An 18074-nucleotide genomic window follows, 5' to 3' on the forward strand; every position below is an offset into this window, starting at 1 on the left:
CGCAAATCTTTTTAATGTGCTCAGATTTCTCCTTGGAGTAAATGTTTATTAATACATAAAAACCTGTTGAAACCTCGTGATTATCCCCATATACCGCGTACACTTTGTAGACCATCCACAGCATGTTTTAAATTCAAGCTGGCTTTGCCCCAGCAACTCACCACAAATATGGCTAACCAACAACTAGTGTGTTCTCAAGCAGCCCAACATAAACACAAAGCAAAAGAAGCTAAAAGAAGCCTTACAAGATCAAAGAGAAACGATTTGAGAATCATCCATCATTTTGTTTCATCTGGGCCACTATGCTCTTCCCTTATTTGGATAATAAGAGTTGTCACTATCTGCCCTAGTTCCCTCTAATGCCACAGCACAGATGGCAAAGATTACTGCAAAGACCAAACCGGAGAGACCACCTATTGGGACGCAGAAAGCCCTGAAGTAGTTCTTTTGCCTTTGAATCTCTTGAGACTGCATGTAAGTGTGTGTGCATGCTAATGACTATTGCAGTAAGAGGGTTTCCAAGGATCTTCTCAGACTTTCTAAGTCTATAATTCACAAAAGGATTAAAAACTGCAACTTTTTATGGATCCTGAAGTTTTATCTCCTTCTTTTTTTGTTCTTGATTACCATGACCAACTTAATGAAGCTTTTTAATTTTGTTAATTTTACTATTTGTGCTGTAAACCTGTTGTATTTTCAAAACTAGATTTTTAGAAATGTAAAACAAGAACAAAAATATCATATAATTCAAAATCACGCAGAACGTATTTCTTACCTACAACAGACATCAATGTAATCTTCCCCGGAAAACCTTGAGAAGTTATGAGTTTGTAGCCGTTCATGTGACTTATTCATAGCACCAACAGCCCTCAGACTTTTATTAAAGGAGCAAAAGTTTACTTGAGTGATAGCACAGATTTGTAATAACAAAATAGCATCCAGAATTGTGGTATTATTTCTAACCAAATTTGATTGGAAAGCAGAGGACAGACCTGAAGCGATACCTCCACTTTGCTTGGGGTGAATCTTAGATCTGGAAAGTTAGAAAGGATCTAAGTAGACATTACAATTTTCATCTTTGGTAAACTGAGGCCCCTACAATTTAAATGAATTTTCCCCCAATTACATTATCTGTTAGTGACAAAAGTATTACTATAATTCAATTTCTAGCTCAGTATTTATAATTTAAAATATTAAAACAAAATATTGTCAAATATAGTACATCATTTATTAATGCAAAGACTAATAATGTTAAATTCACTTCTAATCAAGTTTGCCAAAAGTCTATCTTTTGAAATTATACTTGTAAGTACATACTCTACTCCAAACCACCCAACTTAGAAAACGTCATAGCTGAACACCCATCTTAAGTTTTTCTGAACCAGGAAATTTAAGCCTACCAGCTACTGATTCTATTCTTGTGACCTACTGCATGGATTTTCTTTGGCAGCCCAATAAAAACCTCACATGTTGAAATAATTTATTTCTGAACCTAATATCCCCCCACAAATTCTTCCATTGATTAACTTTTTTTTCTCTTTATCATTTCATAGACATTTTAACAGAATAGGAAAATGGTTCATTTATCCAATTACGAGAATAAATCAAATGAGGGAATCTGAGAAGGAAGGGTGGTGGGAGGGAGAGAGAAATGGAGAATGAACTTTCATAAATTTCTTGAACACTATACACGAAGTAATTTAAAGATAGCTTCTTGGGGATTTTCCTTATAATCTAGTTACAATCTATTTAAGAATCTGTTAGGTTTCAAAAAGCTGTTTCTCAATCTATTTGCTTGAACTTTCAAAGTAACCTTCAACAAGCAGCCCCTGACGCCACTGGGTGTTGGGTCCTCACAGAGGTGAGTTTTTTTTGCTGGGCTCTGTAGGGTTTTCCATACCTGTAAAGTTTGCAGGTTAAACATCTGTAAGAGAGAAGCTTTTGTACTGAGTGCAAACAAGGGACAGGGTATAGAGGCTGCTGGAGTTGAAATTAAGGGAAGTTTAACCAGGAGCAGATATAGGCATTGGCTCTCCCTCTGTCTTTGACTTTTAGAAGCACTTTTCCACCGCCGGAGGAGCTGGGAATGCCTTGCACAGGAGTTGCTGGTTTATCTTATCTTCATTGTAGCCACTCCAGGAAAAGAAGAGAAAGGAAATCTTCTGCAAACTCTGGCCCCTGTTTCTCTATCTCTCAACACCACCAATACCTGGGTAAGGACGGACTAGCCACAGAGGCATTGCTGAGACTCAAATCGGAACATCCTTTCTCTCCCAGAGCACCAACAGAGGACCCGGGTACTTAGCACCAAATGACTCAGCATTGCATAGACTCAACTGACAGTTCTGAAAAGGGAGGAGGTAAGTTATAAGTATTTGATGATGTTAATAGGAAACTCACAGAAAGAGAAGCAGAGTCGCACAACGCACTGGCAGACACATGTGCCTACTGGGGCATTTTCCACTTAGTTTTGCCTTTCAGTACCTTGGGTGCCAGGCATCCATTCTTTTTTTTTTCTGATCACCACTGCTAGGAGGTCTGTTTCACTGTTTACATTCCTATCACCCACAAGCTTGCCAGTACGCTTTTGGGAGAAACCAAGACCACGAATTTTCGACCTCTCCGACCCAGGGTATATCTATGGAGATTTTTTAAATCCATGTTTACACACGAACGCACATAGTCTGCGTAGGACATCACCTAAGCAACTATCGTGTAATCTTATCCTGGAAGAGAACAGATGATGACTATTTACTCTGCCTCATCCCACTTGCATTTTTGAAAATCCAAATAGAAAGCACTTTCAAAAACAGCACTGAACCTGAGTAGGTGGTCTAGTGGTGGTGATGACTTACTCAAGTGCTGTGCAAAATTTGAGACCTTAAAGTATTTTAAAACATTTCCTCTACATAAGAGAACTTTAAACTTTATAAAGTCGGAAGCAATTATTTTATATCATTCATCTGTCCAACTACACGCATAAGAAATATTAAGCTGAAACAGGGTTTAGTGTCCCTGTCGAATCTAAAAACCCAGGGTCTATTCCACAGAGCACATTCAAAGGGCAAAACCAGGAGAACGTACTACATGGGAGGCCTGTTCAGACCTCCAAGTCCTGGGTAATATTGACAAGGCTTATAAATTTGGAGGGGAAACCCAGAATGTTCCCTGAAAGCTAGGAATATTCCCTGAAAGATCTCTTTGGAAATCATTGAAAATGATATTTGTACAAACTATGATCTAATATCAAGGATTAATCAACCAAAGAAAGAAGAAATTCAGCCAAAGTAAGCAAACTAACATGGTTTGAAATTCAGACAAGCCCATTTGAGAAGCAAGTAAGGAAAACAGACCTAAGTTCAGGTCCAATCTCCCTGTCCAACTTCCACTTTTTACTTATACATTGAGAGCTCTTCAACTGTAAAAGAATAAGGACTGGCAAAACAGATGAAATGGCCCCAAGAATGCTGGGAGGACCGGTCAGCAAGGGGTCTTTTGTACCAGTCATGGACAATTTGGAGCCCTACAAGTTCTGAACAAAGCTCAGCCTATGAATCGTTTCAGCGCCTTGCTGCCACTTCTTGAGGAACAAATCCAATTGTGCTGCACAGGGCCTTTGCCAGGTGACCAGCAACCCTATGTTAAGATCACATCTGCAGCATTTAAGGTGTCAGGTTTCCCGGAGTTCTTATGAAGTATTTCGAATAGCCCAGAAATCACTTTCGGTTGTCAGAGTCTCTGGTCGCACGGGGCTCTTTCTAAGCTACAACAAATGAAAAGGCCCAAGGGCATTTCCAACTTCTCTGAAGAAAGTTCTGAAGGGTAAAAAGAAAGTAACCCAGTGCATTCCTGATGCTTCAGCTAAGGAGTTTCAAGGTGAGGATGAAAGTGTCTACATGGAAAATATTGGTAGTTCCAGTAGTGAGTTTATTTTGAAAGATTTCAAAGCAAACAATTCATTGATAAAATAATTACAAGCATCAGTATCTTCTTTTCCCATGAAGGGATACTGAAGCCATGAAAACATGGGCAAATGCCCTTTTCTTGAGGACCTGGTCATCTGTGCTTCTTACCTGAAGGTGAGCAGCCCCTAGCACATCACAAGCTGTGCTATGGGAGCCCCAAGAAGAAGATACTTGGGGAAGAACCTCAAGTGCCTGTGGACAGTTTTAAAAGAGATTTCCTCACCTTTCAGTTCCACTCCAAAAATTCATAGTGTTATATATGACTAAGAATTTTCAAATATGCGAACATCCAATGTCAGAAAAGCTATCAGGCTTCCTTGGTGGTGCAGTGGTTAAGAATCTGCCTGCCAATGCAGGGGACACGGATTCGAGCCCTGGTCTGGGAAGATCCCACATGCCGCGGAGCAACTAGGCCCGTGAGCCACAACTACTGAGCCTGCGCGTCTGGAGCCTGTGCTCCGCAACAAGAGAGGCCACGATAGTGAGAGGCCCGCGCGCCGCGATGAAGAGTGGCCCCCGCTTGCCGCAACTAGAGAAAGCCCTCGCACAGAAACGAAGACCCAACACAGCCAAAAATAAATAAATAAATAAATAAATAAATAAATAAATAAATGTATAAAAAAAAAAAAAGCTATCATATCTGCTGCCCCTTGCTCCATATCACTCTTAAGCCCCTTATTCTGCTTTATATTCCTACAGTGCTTTTTTATCACTTAACGTATAGATGATTTTTATATCTATTTGTTGTCACAGCAAAGACTTTCACATTATTCAATGTGAATAAAACGTGTCTAGGACCTAGATTATGTTAAGATACATATCAGTTACTCAATACACTGCCTTGGAATAAACGAATACAATACATTTATATTCTCACTCTTATATCATAAGAAGACAAAGAAAAAAATTAAAACCTGAGGCTCAGAGAGGTGAAGTAACCTACTTAAGGACACACAGTGCTGTGGCAGAACCATATGCTTTTCCCCAATCGTGACAACTTTAGCTACTGGTAGAAAAACCTATTAATGCCCTATTCTGGGAGAACACATAGTTTAAATAGCTAATATTCACTACGTATTTTATATCCATTGAGCATTTCCTAGTTCATATAATTTGTGCTGTAAAAGAGGGATGATTTGCAGGAAAATTCTAGAACTGATTTTTAAGCTTTTATTTTGTGCGCTCCTTGAAATGAACAGTGATCTCGGGGAGCAATGCAGGTTCAATACCAGAAAGTCATGACAGGTCACCATCTGTTTGGTGCTGATGGTGCCAAGGATGACAGCAAGCGCTTGGACAGCACTGACTACAGACTCAGCACCGTTCTAGGGATACACGTTACTACATCTCATCCATACGCACGGAAACCCTATGAGCGATACACAGTCGTCTTTACTAGTAAGGAAACTAAGGCACAGAGAAGTTAAGTAACTGGCCCAAGGACCTACAGCTAACAGTACCTAGTTGAGCCCAGATTCAAACCCAGGCACGCTAGCCTGAAAGTCTGCGCTTTCACGCTGTACTCTGCTGAGTTGGCAAGATGGCAAAGTGTATTCAGCAAGTCACGCAGCAAGTCTTGGTCTCATAGGTAACATAAGAAATGCAAGTTGAATTAAAGCAATTAGTAGGACTTAACTTTTAACAACCATGTCAAAGAACGCTGATTAATGGAACAGTGTCACCCCAGAGGCAGATTCCTTGACACATACCAATAGGTCCCTTTCTGTTCAATATTTACAGCACTTGGATGAATATGCAGAAGGCACGCTCATCAAGTTTGCTGATGACAAATCGAGGGACCCTGCAAAGAGCAGGATGAAATAACTTTAAAGGCATCCGTGAAGCACCCGCAATGGAAGGAGAGCAACAGAGCATTCAGAAAGCTACACAGCCCGTTCTGAATTCTCCACCGGCGTCACTGCTCTTCTCTTCCTTTCTCTCCTCCTTGAGCCCTGCTTCTTTCCCATTATTGCAGGCTGTAGCCTGCATCATGGCCTGTTAACAAACTGCCACTTGGCAGTAGGTTTGCTGTAATTCAGGAATATTGATGACGGTGACCTTCATGTTCCCTGCTGCCTTCTGAATACGGAACAGGCCCCCTATGGCCCAGGGAGTTAAAAATGAAACAGCTACGGCAAAACATCTTTCTAAATCCCCACCTTCTCATGAGACTTCTGAAATCACTCTATTATAGTTATATAATATATTTAATAATGCAATTAATGCTGGTAAGTAGCATTCTGTTCATCCTCTGAACACATTCACATGTAACGCTCGGCCGATTTCAATGCACGGAGTGGCGACGTGCACAGATGAATTCCTGGTAGTACCCATTTAAAAACAGACGACGACTCACCGGCTTTCCTGTTCCTGTAAACACTACTTGGTGCACAACACTTGAGCCCTGTGTGTGTTCATTGTCTCTGACTTCTAGCTGTTCCCACCTGATAGGGGCGGTTTATCCGCTTAAGCCAAAGAGCATCAGGTTGAGACCAAGGCCAGCATCTGGAAGCCGAGTTTGTACATTTCTGGTGGACAGGTGCCTTTGGACTCAGGGATGTGCCCTCTGCTGGCACCACGCCTGCCCCAGCTGCCTTCAGGGCATCCACAGCTGAAGTTGGAAGGCACATAAGTAACAAATTAAATGAATGAGAGACAGCAGTTAATGAGTTCCAAAAAGTCTGCCCTTTCCCTAACAGAGATCAGCCTATATCACAGCGCTTTCTCCCCCCTACATCTGCCCTCTCCACCTGACCCTGAGTCCTGCACCATTAGGAAAATCACAACCTCAAGTCTCCACGTGGACTGCAGAGAAATTTGCTAGAATCGGCCTTCCATTAGGTTTGACAATGACTTGAGGGGGCGGAGCATGTAAGATACCTTAAACAAACAGCATCACTTATCCATGTTTCTCTGTGCCTCAAGCAGTTCGCTGGTGGCAGCGCCTGGGAACACTGCAGTTGAGCTCATTTCGAAAGAAAAAAGGAAGGAGGCCACTGGAAAATGTTTCCTCCCGGACAGACACGCTGATGAAAAGTTGTTTGGTGCACGTCCAGATTTCTGTCTCTGGCTGAATTTTTCATCTTGTTTCTCTTGGATGAGCCCCACTTCTCTGGGTTTACCACTGATCCATGCGCACGGCTCAGTCTATTCCGAAACTGTAGGTTTTGTTTGAGAGGCGCAGACGTTGCACCTGGAAAAACTGCCTAGGGCAACAGCGGGATTGCTGTATTAACTCCCTAAGTGCAGTTTCTATTCTTTACGGCTTGCTTGAGAGATTGTGCTAATCATCAAACATGTTTGCAGTGAGCATTTATAGTTCACAGGCTTTTCCTTGCTTTGCTAGAGGCGTTACTTTCTAATAGATGCCAAACAGCCATGCCGTGCATTCAACTGGGGAAGGGGAGTTAGGAGTTTTATGGCTACCTCAGTCACTCCTGTACTTTGCAATGTCGAGGAGGGAGTAAATGTCCTCACGTAAAATTCAAAAGAAGCATCTTCCACGGCAACAGCTGTTTCAGAAGTTCCAGCGCGTCTGTTTCATCTTTTCCTTTGTTTAAAAGCAGACCACAGCCTGCTCAATCTGCAGGTCAAAAGAGCACGAAGACTGTCACTAAAGAAAAATGTTGATTACTATAGATATGTTTTTTTTTCTTCTGTTGAGTTACTTGCCATATTATTCATCAGCTAACCATGATGAAATGAAGAAGCTGATTGTTATAGAGGGTTAGAAAATTTGAGCAAAATCAAGATGCTCTATCTTCATGACTATTGACATCAACTCAGTGACCAGAATAAATGTCAATGTAGTAATAGCTGCTAGAACTTACTGTCAGTATGCAATTGCAATCAAGACATTGACTTCTGGGCAGATTTCACAGCCTGAGTTTCCCAGGCAGCACCCTCTGAGATGGAGGGTTCCTTTGGGCATGCTCCTGGTATCAACGCCTATGGAAGTGAGGAGTAGGTAGCAGAGAGATTGACCTGCGCTGCAATCCCAACCCCCCAACAGCCTCGGCTGATCCCACAGGAGCTCCAGAGCCAGACGGCGCTGCGGAGACCACCTGGGCCTTCGTACCCGTGGCGCTCAGCCATTGGCTGTGGGCTGCTCAGGGCAGGGAGTTTGACACAGTCCCCAGCAAGGGCTGCTAGCTGATGGCGTTCTTCCAACATCACTCCCAGCAGCTAAGAGAGTAATTCCTGGAATCCAGAAGAGGGAACTGGGTGGCACCTTACATAGTCTACCAAGCAGATATGCAAAAAATGTAACACTCATGATCTTGTCAACAGAGACACAGAAATTAAAGAATGTAACACCCAACCCAAGCCCAGGCCACCAATATAATACCAAACATGATTAAATATGTCCCGGCTGGGAATAAATACAGCTCAGAGTTACAGTATCTACTAGTTCCTTAATATATCTGGAAAAAGAACAAATTTAAATATATTGAATTCTCATAAAAAATAAATGACGTAACTACTTCTCAGAAGAAAAAGATATTAAAATACAATTACTCAAAGCATATGGAAATGAAAATATTTCCCTGTGTCAATTTCTAAAGTAAACTCTTAGGCAAAATTTATTTTAATTATCCAGCATCCACATGTGCTATAATTGTGCTTAACTTGATAAAAGCATCTTCTATAAATGTCCTTTGTTGATGCAAATGCCAGCTATATTATTTGTCATTTTAGAGTCTGCCTCTGATTAAAGTGTATGTATTTAAAATACAATTTGGATATACATTCTGTCTTGTCATGAATATTTATAGACAGCATTATTTAGCAATTATTTGTATCTTTATTTGACAGCAATAAAGTATAAACATTCAAAAACACTGAGAATTAATATAGAGATTTCTTTTCTATAGAGAACATTTCATAAAAGCTAAGCATAATATTTTGAATCACTACATACTTGAATCAGTCATCATTTATGTGATATAATTAAGAATATACATATACACATATTATATTGAAAAGTCAGTTATATGTAATTAGTGTGTAAATTGCTTTGCAAAAGAAAAAAAGACATGAAGAAAATGTGTGACTCTCTTTTGTAAGCTCCGGGAGTCCAGAGTAGGGTCTGCCTCTCTTCTGCTCACCACTAAGTCTCTGGGTCTTAACAAAGCATCTGGCACATAGCAGGCTCTCAGTATAGATTTGGTAAATGTTGAAAGGATTATAAATCTCGGTTTTTAAAAAAGGTAAGTTGGTTTTCCTTTGCAAACATGAAGGAAGCTGGTTATTGGCTGTTTCCAAATTTAGATTAAAAGGTGAAATAAACACTTTTAAGTGACAAGTTTAAACTTACACATTCAGGTTGGTGTAGTCTTTTTTTTTTTTTTTTTTTTCTGTATTACTTCACAGACTGGGACAGATCCTTCTCTCCCTTAAATACAAAAGATTTGTTTCCATTGCAAGAATATCAAAATGAAGTCTAGTTCCAACTTTAATACCATGTTACCTAGTGAACATCTAGATAGCAAGGGCTAAATGTTTTAGAGAAATAGTTTTGACAATGTTGTCAGCAAGTTGAACAAAAACAATATCTAGAAGTTTTACATGTTTGCTCTAGATCTGTTCATTCTCAACTTTCCCAGAATGTTTTTAGAACACAAATGAATCTCTCCAAAAAAAGTAGGAAAAATTTAAAGGAAAAAATATAAAATGTACATGTAAACAGAGTCGCCAAAGTCCAGCCATGTTCTGACAAATCACCAAGATAAACACAGAATGAACATGACCCTAAAAAGTTTCAAATGAGTATGTTTTGCCAATCTGGAAGTACCAAAATCCAACCACCCCCAGGACCTCAGTACTATAGTTACTCTACTCTTCTCTAGAAATAGAAACATAGCCACTCTGTATTTATGTTCTATTAGTGGCTGAGTTTTGGAAGTCATGCCAAGAGGATTCCAGAAATGAAAGAAAAAAAAAGATTTTGTATGAATCATCTGTTATAATCCTCCATAAATCTACATCATTACCAAAATATGACCAAAATTGCTATATAAATACCCAGGAATTGGAACAGAAGAGAAGAATGGAGTATTATGTCAGAATTCAATTAGCTTTAATATGGTAGGAAAGCCACATTCATCTGAAAGTCCATGAAAAATGAAAAGGGTTTTTGTTTTTCTTTTTGTTTGTTTGTTTGTTTAATGGTACGCAGACTTGAGCATAGGCTGATTTAGGAAGAGATCCATGGCACAGGTTTGCACCCTGTATTGTGACCACATCAGTGTGTGGAGATGTGCTTCTTCTTTCCCTCAACCTACATCTCAAGGCTCAATATAAAATGGTCAGTACTTTAAGAATATACGTAGGCAAGAATAAGATTCATTCCCATTATAATCCTCAAAAGAAGAATTGCATTAATTTTTAATATATGCTCGTCTAATTTTCCTCTAGAACATTTTCAGCCAAATTATATACTCATTACTATAGTTTTGGATACAAATAAATACTCATTTCCTTGAGTTTGAAAGTGCTTAAAAGTCACTCGGGAAAACACATAGTTTGATTTTTTTTCTAATATTTTACTTCTAATTTTATTAGTTTCAAAGATTTTACTGAAAAAAAAAGACTTTTAGAAAAAAACGACTCTAGATATTTGGATAGTGATATTTTATATCAGACCCGTTAAGTTGTTACCCAGGACTTAGGTCATCTACTAAAAAACTAATACTGCACGAACACACCTATCACAGCACTGGGAACTACTAGGAGCCCAGGTAACGCTACATCAGAATGTAAGCAATTCCTGCTAGTAGCATGGATTAAAACCAACACATAGGGGCCTAAGTGGGAAAGAAAGTTATTTCTTTCACTGATCATCTAAAAGGTGTCACTCTGAAACAATTTTCTGAGGGACAAGCATTTCAACACAATTCACTAGCTCAATCCTAAAACCAGAACATTTAGATAAAATGTGATAGGACAACATATAAAGGATGGTTTTCCAATAGCTAAGACTGAATAAGATTGAAAATCCTAGTCCAGACAAAAAGTGCTGAGCACTGTATATACATGTGTAAATGCTGCCATGAACTCCATTTTAAGGATGGTAAAATCAAGACTTAATAATTGCTCATGAGCCCACTGCTTGTAGAAGGTCGCTCCAACCTACTCTCAGGCTATCTGACCCCAGAGCCTACGTTCTGAAACAGTGGTTATGTTTCACTGAGAAAAAAACATACATACATGCATAGGGTCACTCATTTTTTATTCAGTGCTATTTACATTATTCTGGGATTTTAAAAAGTAACAGATCAATCTGTCTTTTCACTGGCACATGCAATTTTTTAGAAAGAAGACACTACGAATATGTGGAACAGTTAAATAATTTGAAGTACTCTATGATTAATGTCCTTGCAAAGTATTATAGCCCAAGAACTACATGGAGGTCGGAAAACAAGGCAATAATGTGAACTGGAATAGTTATGAAAAGGCTCCACAGAGACAGTGAACTTGAACTGGATCCTGATATTGAGTGAGAAAATTGGACAGTCCTATTTGAGAAGGGAGGATAATCTCACTTGGAAGAAAATTACCCAAGTAGCTTTCAGCAAGATAAAATTACAGGAACCACCTTTGCATAAAACACAAAGACCACATAAAGTTGCATAGCACCACACCACTATTTTGAATAACAATATTTTTTAAATTATTTATTTATTTATTTTGGCTGCTCCAGGTCTTAGTTGTGGCACATGGGATCTTCGTCACGGCGTGTGGACTCTTAGTTGAGGCATGCAGACTCTTAGTTGTGGCATGCACATGGGATCTAATTCCCCGGCCAGGGGTTGAACCCGGGCCCCCTGCATTGGGAGCACGGAGTCTTACCCACTGCCCCAGGGAAGTCCCTGAATGACACTATTAACTAAGTTAAATAATAGTATATTGAATACTGTATGATTCCATGTTGATGAGGTTCAATAACAGGCAAATCAAATCTACTAGAATAGATGTCAGATTAGATGACTACCTTTAAGAAGAAGGCATTGACTGGGAATGGGCACAAGGAAACCTCTGGGGTGCTGGAAATGTTCTATGTCTTGATTTGGTGGTGATTTCAGATGCACATAAAAATTCACGGGGGTTTACACGTAAGATTTGTGCATGTACAAACTTACTATTTGTGAGTTACACCTCATTAAATAAATGAGTAAGGGTAGTATCTATGGTAAGCTACAGGGTTACTTAGAATAATATCAATTTAGCATTAGAAAAATCTTTAAAGATTACCTATCTCATCTCTGTCCTTCACAGATGAGGGAACCAGTACCAAACAGATTCAGAGACTTGCCCTGAGTCACCAGAACATTCAGGGGCTGCAATGGTATGGTACCTATTGTTGAAAGCTTTTCCATTCTTTGCTAATGCCTCCAAAATGTATTTCATGTGCCACATATTCCTAAAGAGAAGATCCAGATGTACCATTGAATTCTTAGTAATATTTATTTACTATTTTCCATATTATTTCTCAAATTGGTCACATTTATTTTTCCCCATTATCCTTGACTTCTCTAAACTGGATTATTCAAATCGTTTCTTTATTCTTCCTCTTAACTTTCATACCTATAATCAATCTAACATATTTTCCCAGAAGGTGCTGTTTTACACATACAATTCTAATCTTATCCATTTCATAAAAATACAATAACTCTATCTGTTCTCAGACTTCCAAGAAATTTCCAAGGAAGACCCTTTGCTTGGAGTCATTCTATATTTTTCATATCACCACTTTTTTTAGATTTTTTAAAAAAAATTTTATAGGAGTATAGTAGCTTTAAAATGTTGTGTTAGTTTCTACTGTACAGCAAAGTGAATCAGCTATACGTATACACATATTCCCCTCTTTCTTGGATTTCCTTCCCATCTAGGTCACCACAGAGCATTGAGTAGAGCTCCCCGTGCTGTACAGTGTGTTCTTGTAAGTTATCTATTTTATACTTAGCATCAATAATGTATATGTGTCTGTCAATCTCCATCTCCCAATTCATGCCACCTCCCCTTTCCCCCTTGGTATCCATATGGTTGTTCTCTACATCTGTGTCTCTATTTCTGCTTTGCAAATAAGATCATCTATACCATTGTTTTAGATTCCACATATATGCATTAATATACGATATTTGTTTTTCTCTTTCTGACTTACATCACTCTGTATGACAGTCTCTAGATTCATCCATGTCTCTACAAATGACCCAACTTCGTTCCTTTTTATTGCTGAGTAATATTCCATTATATACATGTACCACATCTTCTTTATCCATTCATCTGTCGATGGACATTTAGGTTGCTTCCATGTCCTGGCTATTGTAAATAGTGCTGCAATGAACAGTGGGGTGCATGTATCTTTTTGAATTATGGTTTTCTTAGGGTATATGCCCAGTAGTGGGATTGCTGGATCATATTGTAGTTCTATTTTTAGTTTTTTGAGGAACCTCCATACTGTTCTCCACAGTGGCTGTATCAACTTACATTCCCACCAACAGTGCAAAAGGGTTCCCTTTTCTCCACACCCTTCCCAGCATTTATTGTTTGTAGATTTTTTGATGATGGCCATTCTGACTGGTGTGAGGTAACACCTCACTGTAGTTTTGATTTGCATTTCTCTAATGATTAGTGATGTTGAGCATCTTTTCATGTGTTTTTGGGCAATCTGTATATCTTCTTTGGAGAAATGTCTATTTAGGTCTTCTGCCCATTTTTAGACTGGGTTGTTTGTTTTTTTGATATTGAGCTGCATGAGCTACTTGTATATTTTGGAGATTAATCCTTTGTCAGTTGCTTTGTTTGCAAATATTTTCTCCCATTCTGAGGGTTGTCTTTTCGTCTCGTTTATGGTTTCCTTTGCTGTGCAAAAGCTTTTAAGTTTCATTAGGTCCCACTTGTTTATTTTTGCTTTTATTTCCATTTCTCTAGGAGGTGGGTCAAAAAGAATCTTGCTGTGATTTATGTCATAGACTGTCTGCCTATGTTTTCCTCTAAGAGTTGTAGAGTGTCCAGTCTTACATTTAGGTCTTTAATCCATTTTGAGTTTATTTTTGTGTATGGTGTTAGGGAATGTTCTAATTTCATTCTTTTACATGCAGCTGTCCAGTTTTCCCAGCACCACTTATTGAAGAGGCTGTCTTTCCTCCATTGTATATTCTTGCCTCCTTTATCAAAGATAAGGTGAGCATATGTGCATCTGTTTTTGTGCCAGTACCATACTGTCTTGATTACTGTAGCTTTGTAGTATAGTCTGAAGCCAGGGAGCCTGATTCCTCCAGCTCCATTTTCCTTTCTCAAGATTGCTTTGGCTCTTCGGGGTCTTTTGTGTTTCCATACAAATTGTGAAATTTTTTGTTCTAGTTCTGTGAAAAATGCCATTGGTAGTTTGATAGGGATTGCACTGAATCTGTAGATTGCTTTGTTTAGCATAGTCATTTTCACAATGTTGATTCTTCCAATCCAAGAACATGGTATATCTCTCCATCTGTTTGTATCATCTTTAACTTCTTCCATCAGTGTCTTATAGTTTTCTGCATATAGGTCTTTTGCCTTCTTAGGTAAGTTTATTCCTAGATATTTTATTCTTTTTGTTGCAATGGTAAATGGGAGTGTTTCCTTAATTTCTCTTTCAGATTTTTCATCATTAGTGTATAGGAATACAAGAGATTTCTGTGCATCAATTTTGTATCCTGCTACTTTACCAAATTCACTGATTAGCTCTAGTAGTTTTCTGGTAGCATCTTTAGGATTCTCTGTGTATAGTATCATGTCGTCTGCAAAGAGTGACAGTTTTACTTCTTCTTTTCCAATTTGGATTCCTTTTATTTCTTTTTCTTCTCTGACTGCTGTGGCTAAAACTTCCAAAACTATGTTGAATAATAATGGTGAGAGTGGACAACCTTGTCTTGTTCCTGATCTTAGTGGAAATGGTTTCAGTTTTTCACCATTGAGAACGATGTTGGCTGTGGGTTTGTCATATATGGCCTTTATTATGTTGAGGTAAGTTCCCTCTATGCCTGCTTTCTGGAGGGTTTTTATCATATATGGGTGTTGAATTTTGTAGGAAGCTTTTTCTGCATCTATTGAGATGATCATATGGTTTTTCTCCTTCAGTTTGTTAATATGGTTATCACATTGATTGATTTGCATACATTGAAGAATCCTTGCATTCCTGGGATAAACCCCACTTGATCATGGCGTATGATCCTTTTAATGTGCTGTTGGATTCTGTTTGCTAGTATTTTGTTGAGGATTTTTGCGTCTATGTTCATCAGTGATATTGGCCTGTAGTTTTCTTTCATTGTGACATCTTTGTCTGGTTTTGGTATCAGGGTGATGGTGGTCTCATTGAATGAGTTTGGGAGTGTTCCTCCCTCTGCTATATTTTGGATGAGTTTGAGAAGGATAGGTGTTAGCTCTTCTCTAAATGTTTGATAGAATTTGCCTGTCATATCACTATTTTTTAATAGTTATAATCTTTGCTCTTTCACTGTATAGATAGAGAAGGAGGTGATGTAGGTAGCAATATCGATGACTTTTCTTTAGGTAGGAGTGTGCTATCCAGTCCTTTCACCTAATTGACTTGCCACTGGTCTCTTCCCGAAAAGCTGTTCACATCGGTATTCCCCACTGTACCCCCAACAAACACCCTCCCCCTATTCTCAATGACTTCTGAGACCTTGACAATGAAACCTGCCAATGAGAAAACTGCTAGGTGTTTTTTCTTCCATTGTTTTTCCATTCAAATAGCTCTCAATTCAAAACTTCATTCTCTAAGTTCTACACGTTATGCACAAGTGTATTTTTTACAAGGGTCTTGATTCTATCTAGATATGTTAAGGTTTACTGCAAATCTTTAGATAAATCCACATGCCATGATACAAGTGAATTACTTCAAAACAACCCTTTGGAATATTCATAAACAAGTATAAAATGCCCCAAGTACAAATATTCCCGAGATAACTAGACGGAAGGCGTGGGTACACTTGTGGTCATATTCACAGATGACTACAATCTCAGTTTCTGTTTTTAACAGTCTATTATTTTACCTGTACTTGGAGACATCATAATCTGGTAAAAGCCATTTCAGTAATCTTCAGAAGGATAGTTTATGGTCAAAAGCAGCAGGTGCTAGAATATTGCTACCCACTGCAAACCTTTCCCTGGGCCAATTTGGTTCATATTCCTCTGTGTTGACATAAGTTTGACAACTCAGATAAAAGCAAATTCAGAGACCTCTTAATGGGCTTTGCCAGATTCCTGCCATCTGCCCCTTGCGATCTACTTTCTACTAAACCCACCCTGTTCTTTGTCTCACAAGCTTGACTTGAATGGACCTTATCAAAGAGCTCCCTTGCCCTCTGCCTTCCAGACGCATTTACCAATGGGAACACCAGTAAGATGCTGCAGATGAAAGAAGAATGACGTCTGGGCACTTTTCCCCCAGCCCTGTCAGAGGAAGATCACCCCAGCTTGCTGAACACCTTGGATGAAGATCACTTTCCTAAGTTGCCCTTTCCACACAGTCTGCTGTGTCTCTAGATTCTACCAACATGCCCTGCCCGGACTCCTTGAGGCCCAGGAAGCATTACAAAGTCTCCACCAGCCCTGGGTCTTCGACTATCCATATATTTCCTCGTATCCTAGCCACATTTTATTTTATTTATGTATTTTTTTGGCCCTGCAGTCCAGCTTGCAGGATCTTAGTTCCCTGACCAGGATTTGACCTGCGCCCTCAGCAGTATATGTATAGCTGAATTACTTTGCTGTACACCTGGGAAACTAACTATACTCCAATATAAAGTAAAAATTTTTTTAAAAAAGAACATGAAGTGACAGACTCTTAAAAAAATAACCTCTTTATTATCCTTTCTTGAAATTACCCAATTTGAGTGCATTATCTTCCTTGTGCAGGAACCCTGACTGATCATTGAGTTCCATTTAGTGAGTAAGAGTCACTTTGGATATTTGGCCATCTTGAGAAGAAACATTTGTTTGCTCCCTCTCCCTCCTTCCCACGCTCCAAGCAAGCAGAGTAGTAGCTTGTTAAGTGAGTACCTAGCTGTTGCATCAACCAGGCTGTCAATCCCAACCTTATGCCCCAAATCTCCTGATAGTAACCACCAAATACAAATTGGAGTGTTTTATCTGTACCCAATAAAGTGACTAACGTATTACAAGCTTGTCTGTAACTCTGTTTTAGGGGAAATTACTTTAAACCATAAACCCCTGAAATTAAGTACCAATATGCTAGTTATTCAATCTTCCCTATGTAGCAGGATTTATGGACTAACTCATGATAGTGATGATTAGTGAGAAAGTGAAAATCGACCCTGCTGATAATTAAACTGTGATGTTTCTAACAGAATATCAACCATGTTTCCATTTAGACACGGACAAGGTCAACAGAGATCCATTAGCTTCCTTACATGGCTGGAGCGTCAAGTATGGAGAATGAGTGTCCAATCTGTGCCAGGTCATGAAAGGTTTTTTGTGTTACCTTAAGGGTCTGGACTTTATCCCATGGCTGGGAGAAACTTGATCAGATTTACATTTCAGACCCACTACTCTGGTGACTATGTGGAAGATAGGTCTAGTTAGATGTGTACCGCAAAAACTGCACATACAAAAAATAAATGACAATAAAATAACAGTAATAATAATACAATGCAGTGAAGTAGGATACAGATTGGAAGAGACAGATTCAAGAAATAGTAAAATTGTCAGATTTCAGTGGATGTGGGTGCTGAGGGAAGGAAGGACTCACAGATGACTCCCGTTTCTCAGCCAGGTAATAGATGGACAGTAGTAAGACAGAGAATCTACCAGCAACAGGGAGAGGAGCTGGCTGAGTTGGTCCCACAAGGGTTTTACTTTGACATGAACTGAGAGTGAGTAGCCCACGAAACTCACAAGAAAATATCCAACAGACAGTTGGAACTCAGAATATGAGCGTCAGACGAAATGTCTGAAAGGGAGATATCAGTGGTAATAAGATCCCAAGCATAACTGTATGACCCAGCAGTTCTACTCCTGGGTGTATGTCCGGAAAAAACAGAAGCACTAATTCAAAAAAATACATGCACCCCAATGTTCATAGCAGCA

At 39.1% G+C, this 18074-nt stretch overlaps 1 long non-coding RNA gene and 1 pseudogene across 2 annotated transcripts in view; both read right to left on the reverse strand.

Annotated features, from left to right (window-relative positions):
* The window catches only part of LOC309666653, a 544378-nt gene extending 531446 nt beyond the window's left edge, over positions 1-12932 (reverse strand). The window contains exon 1 of the long non-coding RNA XR_014267198.1: positions 6322-12932. This is a non-coding gene — a long non-coding RNA (uncharacterized lncRNA). The remainder of the gene's footprint in view (positions 1-6321) is intronic.
* The window catches only part of LOC309666602 (mitochondrial ribonuclease P catalytic subunit pseudogene), a 177415-nt pseudogene that overhangs the window by 69499 nt on the left and 89842 nt on the right, over positions 1-18074 (reverse strand). The window lies entirely within an intron of this gene.

The sequence above is a fragment of the Balaenoptera physalus genome (assembly GCF_965194825.1).
Source record: "Balaenoptera physalus genome assembly, chromosome: 9".
NCBI lineage: Eukaryota > Metazoa > Chordata > Mammalia > Artiodactyla > Balaenopteridae > Balaenoptera > Balaenoptera physalus.